At 39.1% G+C, this 25,750-nt stretch overlaps 1 non-coding gene across 1 annotated transcript; it reads right to left on the bottom strand.

The window, feature by feature from the left end:
• Nucleotides 1–2,817: 2,817 nt before the first annotated feature.
• On the bottom strand, nucleotides 2,818–2,925 carry LOC112700142 (small nucleolar RNA R71). Its single transcript, XR_003153060.1, has one exon. It is a non-coding gene; the product is annotated as a small nucleolar RNA R71 (small nucleolar RNA).
• Nucleotides 2,926–25,750: the final 22,825 nt, after the last annotated feature.

Below are 25,750 nucleotides of genomic sequence, written 5' to 3'. Positions count from 1 at the left end.
GTACCTCGAGTATTAATGCAATTACTATTGTTCTTGAGTGGATATCTCTTGGATTCCTTAATTAGAATCTTCGTGGTATAAGCTAGAATTTATGGCGGCATTCTTGAGAATCCGGAAAGTCTAAACCTTGTTTGTGGTATTCTGAGTAGGATTTAAGGATTGAATGACTGTGACGAGCTTCAAACTCACGATTGTGGGGCGTTAGTGACAGACGCAAAAGAATCACTGGATTCTATTCCGACATGATCGAGAACCGACAGATGAATTGCCGTGCTGTGACAGAGCGCGTTGAACATTTTCACTGAGAGGACGGGACTGTAGCCATTGACAACGTTGATGCCCAACATACAGCTTGCCATGGAAAGGAGTAAGAAGGATTTGATGAAGACAGTAGGAAAGCAGAGAGACAGAAGGCACAAAGCATCTCCATACGCTTATCTGAAATTCTCACCAATGAATTACATAAGTATCTCTATCTTTTTTTTTTATGTTTTATTCATCTTTTAATTATTAATCCTCCATAACCATTTGAATTCACCTGACTGAGATTTACAAGATGACCATAGCTTGCTTCATACCAACAATCTCCGTGGGATCGACCCTTACTCGCGTAAGGTTTATTACTTGGACGACCCAGTGCACTTGCTGGTTAGTTGTGCGAAGTTATGATAAAGAGTTGAGATTGCAATTGAGCGTACCATGTTGATGGCACCATTGATGATCACAATTTCGTGCACCAAGTTTTTGTCGCCGTTGCCGGGGATTGTCTGAGTTTGGACAACTGACAGTTCATCTTATTGCTTAGATTAGGTATTGTTCTTCAGAGTTCTTAAGAATGAATTCTAGAGTTTCAGATGATGTTTTCATCATCACCAAAGCTGATTGATTCTCATCAATTTAGCTCTTGAATGTAATGTCCTGCTGAAGCTTGGCTAGCCATGTCTAATTTCTTTAGGCTAAAGCTTTAGACTAACATTGCATGATTCCTGGAAATTCTTATTAAGAATTTTGATATCCTTATTTACCTTTCCACTCAATTTTCGAAAAATCCAAAAAAAATTATAAAATCTTAAAATCAAAAATATTTTTATGTTTCTTGTTTGAGTCTAGTGTCTAATTTTAATTTGGTGTCAATTGCATGTTTCTGTTCTTCTTGCATTTTTCGAATTCATTCATGTGTCTTCATTGATCTTCAAGATGTTCTTAATGATTTCCTTGCTCTGATATTTAAATTCTCTTGTCTTGAGTGTTTTGTTGTTTCTCATATGCATTCTCAATTTGCTAGTGTCAATAGTATACAAACTTCTAAGTTTGGTGTCTTGCATGCATTGTTTATTTGATCTTAGTTTCATTTTGATTATTCCTCATCATTAAAAATTCAAAAAAAAATTTTAATTTTTGTCTTTTCAAGTCAATAATACAGAGAATTGAAGATTCAGAACATGCAGCAGAGGAATTACACAAAAAAAGCTGGGCGTTCAAAACGCCCAGTGAGGAAGGAAAACTGGCGTTTAAACGCCAGCCAGGGTACCTGACTGGGCGTTTAACGCCCAAAAGGGTAGCATTTTGGGCGTTAAACGCCAGAATGGATACCATTCTGAGCGTTTAACGCCAGGATGGCACAAGAGGGAAGATTTTGTTTTTAATTCAAATTTTTTTTAAGTTTTCATAATTTTTCAAAATCAATCTTTTTCAAATCATATCTTTTCAATCATATATTTTCAAAATCAATTTCTTTCCATTTTTCAAAAATACTTGCTAACAATTAATGATTTAATTCAACATTTCAAGTATGTTGCCTTTTCTGTTGAGAAAGGTTTAATGTTTGAATCATATCTTTAAAATTTCTTGTTAGCCAAGTCATTAATTTTAAAAATCAAATCTTTTTAAATTGTTTTTCAATCATATCTTTTTAATCACATCTTTTTCAAAATAGTTTTCAATTATATCTTTTTGATTTCTAATTTCAAAATCTTTTTCAAAATCACTTTATTTCTTTCCCAACTTTAATTTTCGAAAATCATTCTTCAATTTTTCAAAATTTCTTCAAAATCTTTTAATTTATTTTTGAAAATTCTTCCCCTCTTCTCACATCCTTCTATTTAAGGACTAACACTCCTCCACTATCAACAATTCGAACTCTATCTCTTTTGATAAGTTCGAATTCTTCTTCGTCTACCTCCTCCTTCTATTCTTCTTTTCCTCTGACATCTCAAGGAATCTTTATACTGTGACATAGGGAATTCCATATTTTCTTATTCTCTTCTCTTTCATATGAGCAGGAACAAAGACAAAAGCATTCTTGTTGAGGCTGACCCTGAACCTGAAAGGACCTTGAAGCGAAAGCTAAGAGAAGCTAAAGCACTACTCTCTGTAGAGGACCTAACAGAAATCTTCAAACAACAGGAAGACATGGCAGCCGAAAACAACAAGAATGCCAACAATGCAAGGAAGGTGCTAGGTGACTTTACTGCACCTACTTCCGACTTCTATGGGAGAAGCATCTCTATCCCTGCCATTGGAGCAAACAACTTTGAGCTTAAGCCTCAATTAGTTTCTCTACTGCAACATAATTGCAAGTTCCATGGACTTCCAATGAAAGATCCTCATCAGTTTTTAGCTGAATTCTTGTAAATCTGTGACACTGCCAAGACCAATGGGGTTGACCCTGAAGTCTACAGACTTATGCTATTCCCTTTTGCTGTAAGAGACAGAGCTAGGATATGGTTGGACTCACAACCTAAAGAAAGCCTGAACTCTTGGGAAAAGCTAGTCAATGCCTTCTTGGCAAAGTTCTTTCCACTTCAAAAATTGAGTAAGCTTAGAGTGGAAGTCCAAACCTTCAGACAGAAGGAAGGTGAATCCCTCTATGAAGCTTGGGAAAGATACAAACAATTGATCAGAAAGTGTCCTTCTGACATGCTTTCTAAATAGAGCATCATAGGTATCTTCTATGATGGTCTGTCTGAACTGTCCAAGATGTCATTGGATAGCTCTGCTGGAGAATCTTTTCATCTGAAGAAGACGCCTGCAGAAGCTCAAGAACTCATTGAAATGGTTGCAAATAACCAATTCATGTACACTTCTGAAAGGAATCCTGTGAACAATGGGACGAATCAGAAGAAAGGAGTTCTTGAGATTGATACTCTGAATGCCATATTGGCTCAGAACAAAATATTGACTCAGCAAGTCAATATGATTTCTCAAAGTCTGTCTGGAATGCAAGCTGCACCAGGCAGTACTAAGGACGCTTCATTTAAAGAAGAAGCTTATGATCCTGAGAACCCATCAATGGAAGAGGTGAATTACATGGGAGAACCCTATGGAAACATCTATAATCCTTCATGGAGAAATCATCCAAATCTCTCATAGAAGGATCAATAGAGACCTCAACAAGGTTTCAACAACAATAATGGTGGAAGAAATAGGTTTAGCAATGGCAAGCCTTTTTCATCATCTTCTCAGCAAGAGACAGAGAATTCTAAGCAGAGCCACTCTGACTTAGCAACCATGGTCTCTAATCTAATCAAAACCACTCAAAGTTTTATGACTGAAACAAGGTCCTCCATTAGAAACTTGGAGGCACAAGTGGGTCAGCTGGGTAAGAAAATTACTGAACTCCCTCCTAGCACTCTCCCAAGCAATACATAAGAGAATCCAAAAGGAGAGTGTAAGGCCATCAACATGGCCAAATTTGGAGAGGAGGAAGAGGCAGTGATCGCCACTGAGGAAGACCTCAATGGACGTCCGCTGGCCTCCAATGAGTTCCCTAATGAGGAACCATGGGAATCTGAGGCTCACACTAAGACCATAGATATTCCATTAGATTTACTTCTACCATTCATGGGCTCTGATGAGTATTCTTCCTCTGAAGAGGATGAAGATGTCACTGAAGAGCAAGTTGCTAAGTACCTTGGAGCAATCATGAAGCTAAATGACAAGTTATTTGGTAATGAGACTTGCGAGGACGAACCCCCTTTGCTCACCAAAGAACTGGATGACTTGACTAGGCAGAGATTACCTCAAAAGAGACAGGACCCTGGGAAGTTCTCAATACCTTGCACATTAGGCACCATGACCTTCGAGAAGGCTCTGTGTGACCTAGGGTCAAGCATAAACCTCATGCCTCTCTCTGCAATGGAGAAGCTAGGGATCTTTGAGGTACAAGCTGCAAGAATCTCACTAGAGATGGCAGACAATTCAAGAAAACAAGCTTATGGACTTGTAGAGGATGTTTTGGTAAAGGTTGAAGACCATTACATCCCTGCTAATTTCATAGTCCTAGAGACTGGGAAGTGCATGGATGAATCCATCATCCTTGGCAGACCCTTCCTAGCCACAGCAAAGGCTGTGATTGATGCTGACAGAGGAGAATTGATCATTCAAGTGAATGAATAATCCTTTGTGTTTAAGGCTCAAGGATATCCCTCTGTAACCATGGAGAGGAAGCATGAAGAGCTTCTCTCAAAACAGAGTCAAACATAGCCCCCACAGTCAAACTCTAAGTTTGGTATTGGGAGGCCACAACCAAATTCTAAGTTTGGTGTTGAACCCCCACATTCAAACTCTAAGTTTGGTGTTGGAAGGTTCCAACATTGCTCTGAACATCTGTGAGGCTCCATGAGAGCCCACTGTCATGCTACTGACATTAAAGAAGCGCTTGTTGGGAGGCAACCCAATGTTATATTTATATATTTTGCATTGTTATTTTATGTTTTCTATAGGTTGATGACCATGTGAAGTCACAAAAACAATTGAAAAAGCAAAAACAGAATGAAAAACAGATAGAAAAATAGCACACCCTGAAGGAAAAAGCTTGCTGGCGTTTAAACGCCAGTAAGGGCAGCAAATGGGCGTTTAACGCCCAGTGTGGCACCATTCTGGGCGTTTAACGCTAGAAAAGGGCACCAGACTGGCGTTTAACGCCAGAAAGGAGCACCAGACTGGCGTTTAATGCCAAAAAAGGGTAGCAGCCCGGCGTTTAACGCCAGGATTGGCAGAAAAAGGGCGTTTTTTCACGCCACTTGGTGCAGGGATGAGCTATCCTTGACACCTCAGGATCTGTGGACCCCACAGGACTCCCACCTACCCTACCACTCTCTCTCTTCTTCACCCATTCACCAATCACCTCAATACCTCTTCCCCAAAAACCCTTCACCTATCAAATCCCACCATTCTCTTTACCACTCACATCCACCCCTATATAACCCTTCTTCACTCCTTTATTTTCACACAACCTAAACACTACTTCTCCTCTTGGCCGCACCACAAAGCTCCCTCCATCTCCTCCAGTTTCTTCTTCTTCTACTCTTTTCTTTCCTCTTTTGCTCGAGGACGAGCAAACCTTCTAAGTTTGGTGTGGTAAAAGCGTTGCTTTTTGTTTTTCCATAACCATTTATGGCACCTAAGGCCGGAGAAACCTCTAGAAAGAGGAAAGGGAAGGCAAAAGCTTCCACCTCCGAGTCATGGGAGATGGAGAGATTCATCTCAAGGGTGCATCAAGACCACTTCTATGAAGTTGTGGCCAAGAAGAAGGTGATCCCCGAGGTCCCTTTTCAAACTCAAAAAAGGTCAACTTTAATCAAAGGTTGGACCAAGTCCTCATGGATATCTGTGTGGAAGGAGCTCAATGCAAACAAGAGATCCCACTCATAGACATGAGCATGAGGAAACTCCTCATCATGAAATCCCTGAGATGCCTCAAGGGATGAACTTTCCTCCACAAAAGTATTGGGAGCAAATCAACACCTCCTTAGGAGAATTGAGTTCCAACATGGGACAACTAAGGGTGGAGCACCAAGAACATTCCATCCTCCTCCATGAAATTAAAGAAGATCAAAGAATCATAAGAATGGAGCAACAAAGGAAAGGAAGAGACATTGAGGAGCTCAAGCTCTCCATAAGATCTTCAAGAGGAAGAACAAGCCGCCATCACTAAGGTGGACCCTTCCTTTAATCTCCTTGTTCCTTATTTTTCTGTTTTTCGAAAATTATGCTTTATGTTTTATTTATGTTTGTGTCTTATGATCATTAGTGTCTTAGTGTCTATGCCTTAAAGTTATGAATGTCCTACGAACCCATCACCTTTCTTAAATGAAAAATGTTCTTAATTGAAAAATAGAAGAATTGCATGAATTTCAAAATTTATAACAGATTAATTATTTTGATGTGGTGACAATACTTTTGATTTCTGAATGTATGCTTGAATAGTGCATATGTCTTTTGAATTTGTTGTTCATGAATGTTAAAATTGTTGGCTCTTGAGAGAATGATGAAAAAGGAGACATGTTACTGAGGATCTGAAAAATCATAAAAATGATTCTTGAAGCAAGAAAAAGTAGTGAATTTAAAAAGAAAAAAAAGAGCAAGCAGAAAAAGCCAATAGACCTTTAAACCAAAAGGCAAGGGTAATAAAAAGGATCCAAGGCTTTGAGCATCAGTGGATAGGAGGGCACACAAGAATAATATCCTGGCCTAAGCGGCTAAACCAAGCTGTCCCTAACCATGTGCTTGTGGCGTGAAGGTGTCAAGTGAAAACTTGAGACTGAGCAGTTAAAGTCGTGATCCAAAGCAAAAAGAGTGTGCTTAAGAACCCTGGACACCTCTAATTGGGGACTCTAGCAAAGCTGAGTCACAATCTGGAAAGGTTCACCCAGTTATGTGTCTGTGGCATGGATGTATCCGGTGGTAATACTGAAAAACAGAGTGCTTTGGGCCACGGCCAAGACTCATAAAGTAGCTGTGTTCAAGAATCATCATACTTAACTAGGAGAATCAATAACACTATCTGGATTCTGAGTTCATATAGAAGCCAACCATTCTGAACTTCAAAGAATAAAGTGAGATGCCAAAACTGTTCAGAGGCAAAAAGCTAAAAGCCCCGCTCATCTAATTAATACTGATCTTCATAGATGTTTTTGGAATTCATTGTATATTCCCTTCTTTTTATCCTATTGATTTTCAGTTGCTTGGGTACAAGCAACAATTTAAGTTTGGAGTTGTGATGAGCGGATAATTTATACGCTTTTTGGCATTATTTTTAGTATATTTTTAGTATGTTTTAGTTAGTTTTTATTATATTTTTATTAGTTTTTATTTAAAATTCACTTTTCTGGACTTTACTATGAGTTTGTGTGTTTTTCTGTGATTTCAGGTATTTTCTGACTGAAATTGATGGACCTGAGCAAAAATCTGATTCAGAGGCTGCAAAAGGACTGCAGATGCTGTTGGATTCTGACCTTCCTGCACGCGAAGTGGATTTTCTGGAGCTATCAAAGCCCAATTGGCGCGCTCTTAATTGCGTTGGAAAGTAGACATCCTGGGCTTTCCAGCAATATATAATAGTCCATACTTTTCCCAAGATTTGATGGCCCAAACCGGCGTTCCAAATAAGCTCAAGAATGCCCGACGTTTAACGCGGGAACTAGCACAGAAGTGGGAGTTAAACGCCCAAACTGGCACAAAAGCTGGTGTTTAACTCCAAGAAAAGTCTCTACACATGAAAGCTTCAATGCTCAGCCCAAGCACACACCAATTGGGCCCGGAAGTGGATTTTTACGTCATTTACTCATTTTTGTAAATCCTAAGCTACTAGTTCTCTATAAATAGGACCTTTTTGCTATTGTATTTTCATCTTGGTAGCTATCTTAGAGTAGTCTTATGCTATCTTAGATCATGGGGCTGGCCTCACGGCCATGCCTAGACCTTGTTCTTATGTATTTTCAACGGTGGAGTTTCTACACACCATAGATTAAGGTGTGGAGCTCTGCTGTACCTCGAGTATTAATGCAATTACTATTGTTCTTCTATTCAATTCAACTTATTCTTGTTCTAAGATATCACTTGTTCCTTAACTTGATGAATGTGATGATCCGTGACACTCATCATCATTCTCACCTATGAACGTGTGCCTGACAACCACCTCCGTTCTACCTTAGATTGAGTGGATATCTCTTGGATTCCTTAATCAGAATCTTCGTGGTATAAGCTAGAATTGATGGCGGAATTCTTGAGAATCCGGAAGGTCTAAACCTTGTCTGTGGTATTCTGAGTAGGATTCAAGGATTGAATGACTGTGACGAGCTTTAAACTCGCGATTGTAGGGCGTTAGTGACAGACGCAAAAGAATCACTGGATTCTATTCCGACATGATCGAGAACCGACAGATGAATAGCCGTGCTGTGACAGAGCGCGTTGAACATTTTCACTGAGAGGACGGGACTGTAGCCATTGACAATGGTGATGCCCAACATACAGCTTGCCATGGAAAGGAGTAAGAAGGATTGGATGAAAACAGTAGGAAAGCAGAGAGACAGAAGGGACAAAGCATCTCCATACGCTTATCTGAAATTCTCACAAATGAATTACATAAGTATCTCTATCTTTATTTTATGTTTTATTCATATTTTAATTATTAATCCTCCATAACCATTTGAATCCACCTGACTGAGATTTATAAGATGAGCATAGCTTGCTTCATACCAACAATCTATGTGGGATCGACCCTTACTCGCGTAAGGTTTATTACTTGGACGACCCAGTGCACTTGCTGGTTAGTTGTGCGAAGTTGTGATAAAGAGTTAAGATTGCAATTGAGCGTACCATGTTGATGGCGCCATTGATGATCACAATTTCGTGCACCAAGATGCTTTGTTCCTTTTGAATCCCTGCTTTCCTACTGCTTTCAACCAGCATACGTACTCCTTTCCATGGTAAGCTGTATGTTGGGCGATCACCGTTGTCAATGGCTACCGTCCGTCTCTCAGTGAAAATGGTCTGGCTACGGGTTACGTAGGGCTAATCATCTGTCGGTTCTCACTTTTGTTCGAATAAGATCCAATGATCCTTTTGCGCACTGTCATTGCGCCCAACACTCGCGAGTTTGAAGCTCGTCACAGTCATCCCAAACCACATTCTACTCGGAATACTACAGACAAGGTTTAGACTTTTCGGATCTCAAGAATGCTGCCAATTGATTCTAGATTATACCACGAAGACTCTGATCTCACGGAATGGAAAGCTCTGTTGTCAGGAGAGGCAACCATGCGTCGTGGACCCGGAGGCCAAGAGATATACATTCAAGCTTGTTTTCAAGTAGAACGGAAGTGGTTGTCAGGCACGCGTTCATAAGTGAGAATGGTGATGAGTGTCACTTGATCATCATATTAATCATGTTAAAGTGCGAATGAATATCTTAGAACAAGAATAAGCTTGAATTGAATAGAAAACAGTAGTAATTGCATTAATTCATGAGGAACAGCAGAGCTCCACACCTTAATCTATGAGGTGTAGAAACTCCACCATTGAAAATACATAAGTGATGAAGGTCCAGGCATGGCCGAATGGCTAGCCCCCTAAACGTGATCAAGAGATCAACAGTGATACAAAGATAGTCTCCAAAATGATCTAAAGATCTCCCAATATAAACACAATAGTAAAAGGTCCTATTTATAATGAACTAGTAACCTAGCTTCCAGGGCCCACTTGGTGTGTGCTTGGGCTGAGCATTGAAGCTTTCACGTGCATAGGCTTTTCTTGGAGTTAAACACCAACTCTGGGGCCAGTTTGGGCGTTTAACTCCAGCTTTTATGCCAGTTCTGGCATTTAACGCCAGAAATAGGTAAAAAGTTGTCATTTAAACGCCAGTTTGCATTATCAAAACTCGGGGAAAGCATGGACTATTATATATTGCTGGAAAGCCCAGGATGTCTACTTTCCAACGCAATTGAGAGCGCACCAATTGGCTTCTGTAGCGCCAAAACCTTCATTTTGAGTGCTTGGAGGTCAGATTCCAACAGCATCTGTAGTCCATTTTCAGCCTCTGAATCAAATTTTTGCTCAGATCCCTCAATTTCAACCAGAAAATACCTGAAATCACAGAAAAACACGCAAACTCATAGTAAAGTCCAGAAATGTGATTTTTGCATAAAAACTAATAATTATATACTAAAAACTAACAAAATCATACTAAAAACTACCTAAAAATTAATGCCAAAAAGCGTATAAATTATCCACTCATCACAATACCAAACTTAAATTGTTGCTTGTCCCCAAGCAACTGAAAACAAAATAGAATAAAAAGAAGAGAATATACAGTAAATTCCAAAATATCAATGAAGCTTAGCTCCAATTAGATGAGCAGGACTATTAGCTTTTTGCTTCTAAACAGTTTTGCCATCTCACTTTATCCTTTGAAGTTCAGAATGATTGACATCTCTAGGAATTCAGAATTAAGATAGTGTTATTGATTCTCCTAGTTCAGTATGTTAATTCTTGAACACAGCTACTTTATGAGTCTTGGCCGTGACCCTAAGCACTTTGTTTTCTAGTATTACCACCGGATACATAAATGCCACAGACACATAACTGGGTGAACCTTTTCAGATTGTGACTCAGCTTTGCTAAAGTCCCCAGTTAGAGGTGTCCAGAGTTCTTAAGCACACTCTTTTTGCTTTGGATCACGACTTTAACCACTCAGTCTCAAGCTTTTCACTTGGACCTTCATGACACAAGCACATGGTTAGGGACAGCTTGATTTAACCGCTTAGGCCAGGATTTTATTTCTTTTGGGCCTTCCTATCCATTAATGCTCAAAGCCTTGGATCTCTTTTACCCTTGCCTTTTGGTTTAAAGGGCTATTGGCTTTTGCTGCTTGCTTTTTCTTTTTTTTTTTTCTTTTTCGCCATATTTTTTTCACGAGATTTGTTATTCATTGCTTTGTTTTGCTTCAAGAATCAATTTTATGATTTTTCAGATTATCAATGACATTTCTCTTTGTTCATCATTCTTTCAAGAGCCAACAATTTTAACATTCAATAAACTTCACTATCTAAAATATGCACTGTTCAAGTATTGCTACCACATCAAAATAATTAGACTAATTTCAAGATAAAAGTCGAAATCCATGTACTTCTTGTTCTTTTGTAATTAGGAACATTTTTCATTTAAGAAAGGTGAAGGATTTATGGGACATTCATAGCTTCAAGGCATAGACACTATACACTAATGATCGTGTAATAAAGACACAAACATAGACAAACATAAATCATAAAAATCGAAAAACAGAAAGATAAGAACAAGGAAATCAAAGAACGGGTCCACCTTAGTGATGGCGGTTAGTTCTTCCTCTTGAAGATCCAATGGAATGTTTGAGCTCCTCTATGTCTCTTCCTTGCCTTTCTTGCTCTTTCCTCATGGCTATTTGATCCTCTTTAATTTCATGGAGAATAATGGAGTGCTCTTGGTGCTCCATCCTTAGTTGCTTCATATTGGAACTCAAATCTCCCAAAGAGGTGTTGAGTTGCTCCCAATAGTTGTGTGGAGGAAAATACATCCTTTGAGGCATCTCAGGGATTTCTTGATGAGGGACTTCCTCATGCTCTTGTTGAGGTCCATGAGTGGGCTCTCTTATTTGCTCCATCCTCTTTTTAGTGATGGGCTTGTCCTCTTCAATGAGGATGTCTTCTCCTATGACAACTCCAGCTAAATTGCATAGGTGACAGATGAGATGAGGAAAGGCTAACCTTGCCAAGGTGAAGGTTTTGTCAGCCACTTTGTAGAGTTCTAGAGATATGACCTCATGAACTTCTACTTCCTCTCCAATCATGATGCTATGGATCATGATAGCCCAATCTACAGTCACTTTGGATCGGTTGCTAGTAGGAATGATGGACCGTTGGATTAATTCCAACCATCCTCTAGCCACGGGTTTAAGGTCATGCCTTCTCAATTGAACCGGCTTGCCTTTGGAGTCTCTTTTCCACTGAGCTCCTTCCACACATATGTCCATGAGGACTTGGTCAAACCTTTGATCAAAGTTGACCCTTCTAGTGTAAGGGTGTGCATCTCCTTGCATCATTGGCAAGTTGAATGCCAACCTTACACTTTCCGGACTGAAATCTAAGTATTTCCCCCGAACCATTGTAAGCCAATTCTTTGGGTTCGGGTTCACACTTTGATCATGGTTTTTGGTGATCCATGCATTAGCATAGAACTCTTGAACCATTAAGATTCTGACTTGTTGAATGGGGTTGGTGAGAACTTCCCAACCTCTTCTTCGAATCTCATGTCGGATCTCCGGATACTCATTCCTTTTGAGCATGAAAGGGACCTCAGGGATCACCTTCTTCTTGGCCACAACTTCATAGAAGTGGTCTTGATGGACCTTTGAGATGAATCTCTCCATCTCCCATGACTCGAAGGTGGAAGCTTTTGCCTTCCCTTTTCTCTCTCTAGAGGTTTCTCCGGCTTTAGGTGCCATAAATGGTTATGGAAAAATAAAAAGCAACGCTTTTACCACACCACACTTAAAAAGTATGCTCGTTGATAAACCCCATTTGTAGGGTTTATCTTGTATTGATTTTTGGGGATTTTATCACCTTTTACCCACATCTATTCAATGAAATAGCATGGTTTTATAACTTCTCCCTTAATTATGCTTAAGAGTGAAAACATGCTTTTTAGGACTCAAAATAGCTAAATTTAATTCACCTTGATTCTATTAGATGCCTTAATATGTTTGTTAAGTGATTTCAGATTTAGGAGGCAAAGATTGGATCAAGGAAATGAAGGAAAAGCATGTAAAAATGGAGAACTCATGAAGAAATGTAGGAATCGCAAAAGTTGTCAAGCCGACCTCTTTGCAATTAATCGACCATAACTTGAGCTACAAAGATCCAAATGATGCGGTTTCAGTTACATTGGAAAGCTAACATTCGGGGCTTCAAAATGATATAAGATTTTCTATAGTTGCATCGTGTATAGAGGTGTGCACACGCATGGTACGCGAACGCGCCGATGTGGCACATAATCCACTTAATGCAACTCGTAGCTAACGATTTTAGAAGCCTTGTGGGCCCAATCCAACTCATTTCTGATGCTATTTAAGCCAAGAATTAAAGAGGGATGAGACATCTAGTTACCATTAGTTGAGTTTAGCTTAGTTTAGTAGTTAGAGTTAGTTTCTAGAGAGAGAAGCTCTCACTTCTCTCTAGAATTAGGATTATGTTTAGATTAGAATTTCTATATCTAGGTTTTAATTCATGCTCTCTTCTACTTCAACTTCTCAATTCTTTGTTGTTATATTTATCATTCTTCTATTCTTTTGTTGTAATTTCCTTTATGTTGCTTCTATATTTTGTTGTAGATATACTCTTGTTCCTTCTATTCTTTTTCAATTCAATTAGATGTAATTCATAATAATTGTTTTCCTTTTGATTGTTGTTGTTAATTCATTTTAATAATTATTGTTAGATTTTGTTCTTGTTGTTGATTTACTATGCTTTCCTTTTATGCCTTCCAAGTGTTTGATAAAATGCTTGGTTGGATTTTAGAGAAGAATTTTATGCTCTTGGCTTGGAAAGGTAACTTAGAAACTCTTGAATTACTAATGTCCAAGTGATTGAAGATTGGGAGCCATTGACTCTAATTCTCACCAATGAATTAGTGGAGAATTAGGACCTATGGACTTGGATTGATATATCTCATTTAACTTTCCTTTACTACTAGTTAGAGGATGATTTAATGAGATTAATCCTTGCCAATTCTCATATTGTGTGGTTAGTGATTAGGATAGAGATTCTTGACCACCAAATCTTGCCAAGACCTTTTTAGCCATTAGTTTACTTTCTTGCCATTTATCTTTCATGTTTCTTATCAAAACCCCCAAAATAACTCAACCAATAACAAGACACTTTATTGTAATTCCTAGTGAGAACGACCCGAGGTTTAAATACTTCGGTTTATAGATTTTAGGGGTTTGCTTTAGTGACAAACAAATTTTTGTATGAAAGCATTATTGTTGGTTTAGAAACTATACTTACAACGAGATTTCATTTGTGAAATTCTAAACCGTCAAAAATCTAATCATCAAAATGGCGCCGTTGCCGGGGATTTGCAATAGTGTTATGTTATTGGTTATTGTACATATGTGAATATTGTAAATAGCTTGTCTTTTGCTTGTTTACTAGATTTTGTTAGTTTTATTTTGTTTTTCCACTATGAATTCTCACTTTGGCTATGAGTTTGGTCCTAATTGTGTTGTAGGAAATGTGCATTTCAATGATGACACTCATTATGGATGGAACCAATAAAGATGGGAGGAGTCTCAAGGAATTGATCACTCCTATTGGTAACAACCTCCGGACACTCATAGGTATAATCACCATCCTAATGCATGTCAATTCAACGGCTATGGTGAATCTTTTTGTGACAATCAATCACCACCATCATATTCCTATGACTCTTATCCTCAACATGAACCTCAACCATACTCACAAGCCCCTCCATACCAAGCACCTTCCTATGATCCATATCCACCTTATGACCAATGGTGCATGAAATTGCAATCACACCTTTGCAATCCACACAACTAACCAGCAAGTGCACTGGGTCGTCCAAGTAATACCTTACGTGAGTAAGGGTCGATCCCACGGAGATTGTTGGCTTGAAGCAAGCTATGGTTATCTTATTAATCTTAGTCAGGATACCAATAGGATTCTTTAGCCTCGATTGTAAAAGATAAAAGAGTATGAAATAAATACTTATTATGCAGTAATGGAGAATATGTTGGAGTTTTGGAGATGCTTTGTCCTCTGAATTTCAGCTTTTCTCTTGTCCTCCTCTTCACACACGCAAGGCTCCTTCCATGGCAAGCTGTATGTAGAGCGTCACCGTTGTCAATAGCTACTTCCCATCCTCTCAGTGAAAATGGTCCAAATGCTCTGTCACAACACGGCTAATCATCTGTTGGTTCTCGATCATGTCGGAATAGGATCCATTGATCCTTTTGTGTCTGTCACTATGCCCAACAATTGCGAGTTTGAAGCTCGTCATAGCCATTCAATCATTGAATCCTACTCGGAATACCACAGACAAGGTTTAGACTTTTCAGATTCTCATGAATACCGCCATAAATTCTAGCTTATACCACTAAGATTCTGATTAAGAAATCTAAGAGATACTCATTCCATCTAATGTAGAATGGAAGTGGTTGTCAGGCACACGTTCATGGATTGAGGAAGGTGATGAGTGTCACGGATCATCACCTTCTTCATAGTGAAGCGCGAATGAACATCTTAGATAGGAACAAGCATGTTTGAATGGAAAACAGAAATAATTGCATTAATTCATCAAGACGCTCAGTGCTCCTCACCCCCAACAATGGAGTTTAGAGACTCATGCTATCAAAGATTATAACAATTCAGATCTAAAAATGTCATGAGATACAAAATAAGTCTCTAAAAGTTGTTTAAATACTAAACTAGTAACCTAGGTTTACAGAAAATGAGTAAACTAAGATGGATAGTGCAGAAATCCACTTCTGGGGCCCACTTGGTGTGTGCTGGGGCTGAGACTTAAGCTTCTCACGTGCTTGAGCTGTTTCTGGAGTTGAACGCTAGGTTGTAACCTGTTTTTGGCGTTAAACTCCAACTTGCAACCTGTTTCTGGTGCTGAACGCCAGACTACAACATGGAACTGGCGTTGAACGCCAGTTTACATCATCTATCTTCGTGCAAAGTATGGACTATTATATATTTCTGGAAAGACCTCGATGTCTAATTTCCAACCCAATTGAGAGTGCACCAATTGGACTTCTGTAGCTCCAAAAAATTCATTCCAAGTGCAGGGAGGTCAGAATCCAACAGCATCAGCAGTCATTTTTCAGCCTAAATTCAGATTTTTGCTCAGCTCCCTCAATTTCAGTCAGAAAATACCTAAAATCACTGAAAAACACACAAACTCATAGTAAAGTCCAGAAATATGATTTTGCCTAAAAACTAATAAAAATCTACTAAAAACCAACTAAAACATCCGTTCATCACAACACCAAACTTAAACTGTTGCTTGTCCTCAAGCAACTAGATAAATAAAGTAGGATAAAAAGAAATAAGAAGCAATAATATCTCAGAGTTTCAAGTGAAGCTCAGATTTTAATTAGATGAGCGGGACTAGTAGCTTTTTGTTTCTGAACAGTTTTGGCATCTCACTTTATCCTTTTAAATCCAGAATGATTGGCATCCATAGGAACTTAGAATTCACTTGATGAGTCTTGGTCGTGGCCCTAAGCACTTTGTTTTCCAATATTACCACCGGATATATAAATGCCACAGACACATAACTGGGTGAACCTTTTCAGATTGTGACTTAGCTTTGCTAAAGTCCCCAATTAAAGGTGTCCAGAGTTCTTAAGCACACTCTTTTGCTTTGGATCACGACTTTAACCACTCAGTCTCAAGCTTTTCACTTGGACCTACATGCCACAAGCACATGGTTAGGGACAGCTTGATTTAGCCGCTTAGGCCTGGATTTATTTCTTTGGGCCCTCCTATCTATTAATGCTCAAAGCCTTGGATCCTTTTCACCCTTGCCTTTTGGTTTTAAGGGTTATTGGCTTTTATTTTTCTTTATCCAATGATTCCCCTTTTTTTTTCACTGCTTTTTATTGATTCAAGAATCAATTTCATGATTTTTCAGATCATCAATAATATTTCTCTTGTTCATCATTCTTTCAAGAGCCAACAATTTTAACATTCATGAAATTCAATATCAAAAATATGCACTGTTCAAGCATTCATTCAGAAGATAAAAAGTATTGCCACCACATCTAAATAATTAGAATTTTCCTTATTAAAAACTCAAAAAATATAAATTACCTCTTTATTCTAAAAATCTACTATTTTATTCATGTTTGATGATGATGAGAAAAATAATTTATAACTTAATTGAAAATAAAATCAAAATAGATATACTAATTACTACTACTCCTATATAACTTCTAAGGTAAATTCCTATAGTAACAACTATCACAGAGTTAAAGCTAAAATTTAGAACTCAACAACCTTTATTTTGGGAAGTGGATGTTCCTCTAGTTTGTGGGGTGCTTGGTCCTTCAAGAGATAATTTCTAATGCTTCAGTTCCTTCAAGTCACGCCCTTGTTCTTCTTGTTCCCTAAGCAATTTGCAAAGCATGCTATTTTGATTATTCTGTTCTTCCTTTATTTGGTCCGTAGCTTCTTGCAACTTGGTAACAGATGCTTCAAGATGCTCCCAGTATTCAATTTGAGGGATTTCTGGGAGAAATTCCTGTGCTCTCCTCTTGATGGGGTCATCCTGCACTTGTTGTTTTTCCATTGATATTTTGGTGATTGGCCGCTCAACTGAGATATACTCAGTTATTCCCATCTTTACTCCAGCATCTTTACATAGCATAGAGATTAAGCTTGGATAAGCCAATTTGGCGTCTTTAGAGTTCTTGTTTGCTATTATGTAAAGTTCACACAAAATTAACTAGTGAACTTCTACTTCTTTTCCCAACATAATGCAGTGGATCATCGCTGCTCTTCTAACGGTGACTTCAGAACGGTTGCTAGTGGGCAATATAGAATGCTCAATGAAGTCCAGCCAGCCTCTGGCTACTGGTTTGAGATCTTCTCTCTTGAGTTGATTTGGGACACTGATGAGTGGATAATTTATACGTTTTTTGGCATTGTTTTTAGTATATTTTAGTTAGTTTTTATTATATTTTCATTAGTTTTTAGTTAAAATTCACTTTTCTGGACTTTACTATGAGTTTGTGTGTTTTTCTATGATTTCAGGTATTTTCTGGTTGAAATTGAGGGACCTGAGCAAAAATCTGATTCAGAGGCTGAAAAGGACTGTAGATGCTGTTGGATTCTGACCTCCCTGCACTCGAAGTGAATTTTCTGGAGCTACAGAAGCCCAATTGGCGCGCTCTCAATGGCGTTGGAAATTAGACATCTTGAGCTTTTCATCAATGGTTAATAGTCCATACTTTGTCCGAGATTTGATGGCCCAAATTGGCATTCCAAATCAGCTCAAAACTGCCCAGTGTTAAACGCCGGAACTGTCACAAGAATGGGAGTTAAACGCCCAAACTGGCACAAAAGCTGGCGTTTAACTCCAAGAAAAGTCTCTACACATGAAAGCTTCAATGCTCAGCCCAAGCACACACCAAGTGGGCCCAGAAGTGGATTTTTATGTCATTTACTCATCTTTGTAAACCCTAGGCTACTAGTTCTCTACAAATAGGACCTTTTACTATTGTATTTTCATCTTGGTTCTTCTGGTTCCCTCTCTGGGGCCGAAGCCAATGATCACCATTATCACTTATGTATTTTCAATGGTGGAGTTTCTACACACCATAGATTAAGGTGTGGAGCTCTGCTGTACCTCGAGTATTAATGCAATTACTATTGTTCTTCTATTCAATTCAGCTTATTCTTGTTCTAAGATATTCATTTGCACCCAAGAACATGATGAATGTGATGATTATGTGACACTCATCATCATTCTCACTTATGAACGAGTGTCTGACAACCACTTCTGTTCTACAAGCAAACAAGGCTTGAATGTTTATCTCTTGGATCCCTTGATCGGAATCTTCGTGGTATAAGCTAGAATTGATGGCGGCATTCAAGAGAATCCGGAAGGTCTAAACCTTGTCTGTGGTATTCTGAGTAGGATTCAATGATTGAATGACTGTGACGAGCTTCAAACTCCTGAAGGATGGGTGTTAGTGACAGACGCAAAAGAATCACTGGATTCTATTCCAAACTGATTGAGAACCGACAGATGATTAGCCGTGCCGTGACAGGGTGTGTTGAACATTTTCACTGAGAGGACGGGATTGTAGCCACTGACAACGGTGATGCCCAACATACAGCTTGCCATGGAAAGGAGTAAGAAGGATTGGATGTAGAGAGTAGGAAAGCAGAGAGACGGAAGGGACAAAGCATCTCCATACGCTTATCTGAAGTTCTCACCAATGAATTACATAAGTATCTCTATCTTTATGCCTTATTCGTATATCATCCATAACCATTTGAATCTGGCTGACTAAGATTTACAAGGTGACCATAGCTTGCTTCATACCAACAATCTCCGTGGGATCGACCCTTACTCGCGTAAGGTTTATTACTTGGACGACCCAGTGCACTTGCTGGTTAGTTGTGCGAAGTTGTGATAAAGAGTTGAGATTGCAATTGAGCGTACCATGTTGATGGCGCCATTGATGATCACAATTTCGTGCACCAAACGCCCTTGGTGCTGGTGGTCCACCTAGCTCCAAGGATGCATATATCCTCTAAAATGTTGTCTAGGCCCTTGTTTGTTTTCATCATTCTCCTATTAAAGGAGTCTGGATCATCTTTCAGCTGAGGCAGCTTAAAGATCTCCCTGATTTTGTCTGGGTGGATGTGAACAAATTTTTCTCTGACCAAGGTCCGATAGTCATAGAGAGCAATTCCAGATATTCTCTGTCTGTCTGTTTGCCATAGATTAGCGTAGAATTCCTGAACCATGTTTCTTCCCACCTTTGTTTCAGGATTAGCTAGGATTTCCCAGTTCCTATTTTGAATTTGCTCTTGGATCTCCGGATATTCATCTACTTTCAGATCGAATTTGACTTCCGGGATCACTGACCTTAGACCCATTATTTTGTAGTAATGGTCTGAATATTCTTTGGTTAAGAACTTCCCTTGATTCCAAAGCGGTTTTGGAATACTCTCTTTCTTGCTTCTTGGAGTGGGTTATTTTCCTTTGGGAGCCATGATCTTAGTGGGTATGGTTTAGTGATCACGGATAAACACACCAAACTTAGAGGTTTGCTTATCCTCAAGCAAAAAAAGAAAAAAAAGGAGAGGGATTGAAGGAGAGCTAGTGTCGAATGGTGGATGAGAGGAGGGAGGCCGAATGTGGATTTAAAGGGAGGGGGTGGGTTTTCAAAAATTTTGAAGAGAGATAAGATAGAAGATATGATTTGTAAAAGATAAATATGATAGGAAATAGATATAATTTAAATTGAAAGGTTGTGAAAGATATTTGAAAAAGATAAATCTAAATTTTTATTTTAAAAAAAAAGATTTGAAAAGATGATTGAGTTTAAAAAAAAAAGAATTTTGAAAAAAAGTTGGATGGGATTTGAAAAGGATTTGTGTTTATGAATTAAGATACATTTGATATTTTTTTGAAAAAGGGATTTTAGAAATTAGGATTAAAATTTTTTTGGAATTGAAGGATGATAGTTTGGAACATGTTTATGCAAGAAATCATGAATTGAAATATGGAAATTGGAAAAAAAATGTGAAGTAAAAACGAATTTACCTCCTCCCCATAGTCTTGGCGTTAAACGCCCAAACGCTGCATGTTTTGGGCGTTTAACGCCCATGTGTAGCTTCTCCTGGGCGTTCAACGCCCAGCTATTGCTTCTAGCTGGCATTGAACACCAGGAACTCCCTTGTCACTGGGCATTTTTCTGAACGCCCAGAAGGTGCTTCTTTCTGGCGTTCAACGCCCAGTAGATGCTTCTTTTGGGCGTTTAACGCCCAAAACAGCTCTTACTGGCTTCTTCGCACCAGTGAGCTTCTTTTTGCTGTTTTTATCCTCTGAATCCTTCTATAACTCAGTGAACTCAAGCAATTGCTATTTTACCTTGAAGATAATTGACATATACCTGTAAAAATCAATTAATTAACAAATAAACTTTGTAAATGGCTGGGTTGTCTCCCAGCAAGCGCTTCTTTATTGTCTTTAGCTGGACTATTACTGAGCTTTAATCAAGTCTCAATTTTGAGCATTCTTGCTCAAAATTGCCTTGAAGATAATGTTTGACTCTCTGTCCATTAACACTGAACTTTTTATTAGAATCATTATCTGAAGCTCCACGTATCCATATGGTGACACACTTGTAATCACATATGGACCTCTCCACCGGGACTTCAATTTTTTGGGGAATAATCTGAGCCTAGAATTAAACAGCAAAACTTTCTGCCCTGGTTCAAAGACTCTGGATGACAGCTTCTTGTCATGCCATCTTTTTGCTTTCTCTTTGTAAATTTTTGCATTCTCGAAAGCATTGAGTCTAAATTCCTCTAGCTCATTTAACTGGAGCAATCGTTTTTCTCCAGCTAACTTGGCATCAAGGTTTAGGAATCTGGTTGCCCAGTATGCCTTATGTTCCAGTTCCACTGGCAAGTGACATGCTTTTCCATACACGAGCTGGTATGGAGAAGTTCCTATAGGAGTCTTGAATGCTGTTCTGTATGCCCATAGAGTATCATCCAAGCTTCTTGCCCAATCCCTTCTATGGTTAATCACAGTTCGTTCCAGGATTCTTTTAAGTTCTCTATTAGAGACTTCAGTATGCCCATTTGTCTGTGGATGATATGGAATGGCCACCCTGTGGCTAACTCCATATCGAACCAAAGCAGAGTAAAGCTGTTTATTGCAGAAATGAGTGCCCTCATCACTGATTAGTACTCTAGGGATACCAAATCTACTGAAGATGTGTTTCTGGAGGAATTTCAGCACTGTCTTAGTATCATTAGTGGGTGTTGTTATAGCTTCTACCCATTTTGGATACATAATCCACTGCCACCAGAATATAAGTGTTTGAGTATGATGGTGGGAATGGCCCCATGAAGTCAGTACCCCATACATCAAATAACTCAATCTCCAAGATCCCTTGTTGAGGCATGGCATAACTGTGAGGCAGATTGCCAGATCTTTGGCAACTGTCATAATTAAGTACAAACACCCGAGAGTCTTTATAGAGAGTAGGCCAGTAGAAGCCACATTGGAGGACTCTTGTGGCTGTTCGCTCACTTCCAAAATATCCTCCATACTATGATCCATGGCAGTGCTAGAGGATCTTCTGTGCTTCTTCTTTAGGCACACATCTACGGATTACTCCGTCTGCACATCTCTTGAAGAGATATGGTTCATCCCAAAGATAGTACTTTGCATCCGTGATCAATTTCTTTGTTTGCTGCTTACTATACTCTTTGGGTATGAATCTTACTGCCTTGTAGTTTGCAATGTCTGCAAACCATGGCACTTCCTGGATGGCAAAGAGTTGCTCATCCGGAAAGTTTTCAGAGATCTCAGTAAGAGGGAGGGACGCCCCTTCTACTGGTTCTATTCGGGACAGGTGATCTGCTACTTGGTTTTCTGTCCATTTTCTGTCTATTATTTCTATATCAAACTCTTGTAGAAGCAACACCTATCTGATGAGTATGGGTTTTGAATCCTGCTTTGTGAGTAGATATTTAAGAGCAGCATGGTTAGTGTACACAATCACTTTTGATCTTACTAAATAAAATCTAAACTTATCAATGGCGTAAACCACTGCAAGTAACTATTTTTCTGTGGTTGTGTAGTTCTTCTGTGCATCATTTAAAACACGACTTTCATAGTAAATGACGTGCAGAAGCTTGTCATGCCTTTGTCCCAACACTGTACCAATGGCATGGTCACTGGCATCACACATCAATTCAAATGGTAATGTCCAGTCTGGTGCAGAGATGACTGGTGCTGTGACCAGCTTAGCTTTCAGAGTCTCAAACGTCTGCAGACACTCCTTATCAAAGATAAATGGCGTGTCAGCAGCTAGCAGATTACTCAGAGGTTTGGCGATTTTTGAAAAATCTTTTATAAACCTCCTATAGAATCCTGCATGCCCCAAAAAGCTTCTGATTGCCTTAACATTGGCAGGTGGTGGTAATTTTTCAATTACCTCTACCTTAGCTTGATCCACCTCTATTCCCTTGTTGAAATTTTGTGCCCATGGACAATTCCTTCAGTCACCATAAAGTGACGTTTCTCCCAGTTTAAAACTACGTTAGTCTCTTGGCACCTCTTTCGAACAAGTGCTAGATGGTCAAGACAGGAGCTGAATGAGTCTCTAAATACTGAAAAGTCATCCATGAAGACTTCCAGAAATTTTTCCACTATATCAGAGAAAATAGAGAGCATGCATCTTTGAAAGGTTGCAGGTGCATTGCACAGACCAAATGGTATCCTTCTGTATGCAAATACTCTAGATGGACATGTGAATGCTGTTTTCTCTTGATCCTGGGGATCTATTGCAATTTGATTATAACCTGAATATCCATCCAGGAAGCAGTAGTATTCATGACTTGCTAGTCTTTTTAATATCTGGTCTATGAAGGGTAAAGAAAAATGATCCTTTCTGGTAGCTGTATTGAGCCTTCTATAATCAATACACATACGCCACCCTGTAACTATTCTTGTAGGAACCAGTTCATTTTTTTCATTATGAACTACTGTCATGCCACCCTTCTTAGGGACGACTTGGACAGGGCTTACCCAGGGGCTATCAGAAATAGGATAAATAATCCCAGCCTCTAGTAATTTAGTGACCTCCTTCTGCACCACCTCCTTCATGGCTGGATTCAGCCGCCTCTGTGATTGAACCACTGGCTAAGCATCATCCTCCAATAGGATCTTGTGCATGCATCTGGCTGGGCTAATGCCCTTAAGATCACTGATGGACCACCCAAGAGCTGTCTTGTGTGTCCTTAGCACTTGAATTAGTGCTTCCTCTTCCTATGGCTCTAAGGTAGAGCTTATGATTACAGGAAAGGTATCACCTTTTCCCAAAAATGCATATTTCAGGGATGGTGGTAATCATTTGAGCTCGGGTTTGGGAGGTTTCTCTTCTCCCTGAGGGATTTTCAGAGGTTCTATTATTCTCTCTGGTTCCTCCAGATCAGGCTGGACATCTTTAAAGATATCCTCTAGCTCTGATTCGAGACTCTCAGTCATATTGACCTCTTTTACCAGAGAGTCAATAATATCAATGCTCATGCAGTCATTTTGGGTGTCTGGATGCTGAATAGCTTTGACAACATTCAACTTAAACTCGTCCTCATTGACTCTCAGGGTCACTTCCCCTTTTTGGACGTCAATGAGGGTTTGTCCAGTTGCTAGGAAAGGTCTTCCTAGAATGAGAATTGCACTCTTGTGCTCCTCCATTTTCAGCACCACAAAGTCAGTGGGAAAGGCAAATGGTCCAACCTTGACAATCATGTCTTCAATTATGCCTGATGGGTATTAAATGGAGCCATCAGCAAGTTAGAGACATATCTGGGTTGGTTTAACTTCATCAGTCAACCCAAGCTTTTTGATAATAGCTGTAGGTATTAGGTTAATACTTGCCCCAAGATCACATAGAGCTTGCTTGGTACAAGTACCTTCTAATGTGCATGGTATCATAAAGCTCCCGGGATCTTTAAGCTTCTCAGGTAAGCTTTTCAGAATGACTGCACTGCATTCTTCAGTAAGGTAGACTTTTTCAGTTTCCCTCCAATCCTTCTTATGACTTAAGATCTCTTTCATGAACTTAGCATAAGAAGGTATTTGCTCAAGTGCCTCCGCAAACAGAATCTTTATTTCAAGAGTTCTGAGGTAGTCTGCAAAGCGAGCAAATTGCTTATCCTATTCCGGTTGGCGGAGTTTCTGAGGATAAGGCATTTTGGTTTTGTATTCCTCAACCTTAGTTGCTGTAGGTATATTGCCTACAAATATGGATTGAGAAGCATTTTTAGAGGGGTTGCTATCAGCACTTGTATGTGTCTGATCTCCCACTAGCGTTTGAATGCCAGGAGTGGGAGCTGGAGTGGCGTTAGACGCCAACTCCTTACCTGTTTCTGGCGTTTGAACGCCAGAAATGTGCTTCCTTTGGGCGTTCAACGCCAACTCCTTGCTTGTTTCTGGCGTTGAACGCCAGGACTGAGCATGGTTTGGGGGTTCAACGCCAGCTTTCCACCCATTTTCTAGCGTTTGAGTGCCAGAATTATTGTTCTCTGGGCTCTTACTGTCCTCAGATGGATTTTGGGTAGTTTGCTTATTTCTTGGCTTCCTGCTACCTTGAAGTGAGGTATTTAATGTTATCCCACTTCTTAATTGAACTGCTTGGCACTCTTCTATTATTTGTTTTGATAAATGCTATTCTGTTTACTTTAACTGTACTTTCATATTCATATTAGCCATTCTTGTTTCTTGTAATATCTCCTTGAATTCGGCTAGCTGTTTTGTTAGAAAATCCAGTTGCTGATTGAATTCAGTAACTTGTTATTCAGGACTGAGTTCAGCAGTTATTGTTTTGGTCTCTTCTTTCAAGGAAGGTTCACTGCTCAGGTACAGATGTTGATTTTTGGCAACTGTATTAATGAGCTCTTGAGCTTCTTCTATTATCTTTCTCATGTGTATAGATCCACCAGCTAAGTGGTCTAGAGAAATCTGAGCTCTCTCTGTAAGCCCATAATAGAAGATGTCTAACTTCACCCACTCTGAAAACATTTCAGAGGCGCATTTTCTTAGCATCTCTCTGTATCTCTCCCAGGCATCATAAAGGGATTCATTATCTCCTTGTTTAAAGCCTTGGATGCTCAGCCTTAGCTGTGTCATCCGTTTTGGAGGAAAATAGTGATTCAGGAATTTTTCTGACAGCTGTTTCCATGTCTTTATGCTGTCCTTAGGTTGGTTATTTAACCACCTCTTAACTTGGTCTTTTACATCAAATGGAAAAAGTAACAGTCCATAGACATCCTGATCTACTTCCTTATCATGTACTATGTCAGCAATTTGTAAAAACTATGCCAGAAACTCTGTAGGTTCTTCCTGTGGAAGACCGGAATACTAGCAACTTTGCTGCACCATGATAATGAGCTGAGGGTTCAACTCAAAGCTACTGACTCCGATGGAGGGTATACAGATACTACTCCCGTATGAAGCAGTAGTGGGGTTAGCATATGACCCCAAAGTCCTTCTGGACTGTTCATTTCCACTTAAGTCCATAATAGAGAAAGGGAGATGATGTGAATTTATTTTATTATATATAAAAATTTCGAAATAATAATAATAAAATAGAATAAAATAAAGACGGCAATAAAATTAAAAATAAATAAAAATAAAATTAAAAAGAATTTAA

This window comes from Arachis hypogaea, chromosome 6 (genome assembly GCF_003086295.3).
Source record: "Arachis hypogaea cultivar Tifrunner chromosome 6, arahy.Tifrunner.gnm2.J5K5, whole genome shotgun sequence".
NCBI classification, from domain to species: Eukaryota; Viridiplantae; Streptophyta; class Magnoliopsida; order Fabales; family Fabaceae; genus Arachis; species Arachis hypogaea.
This window is presented reverse-complemented; position numbering and strand designations above follow the sequence as displayed.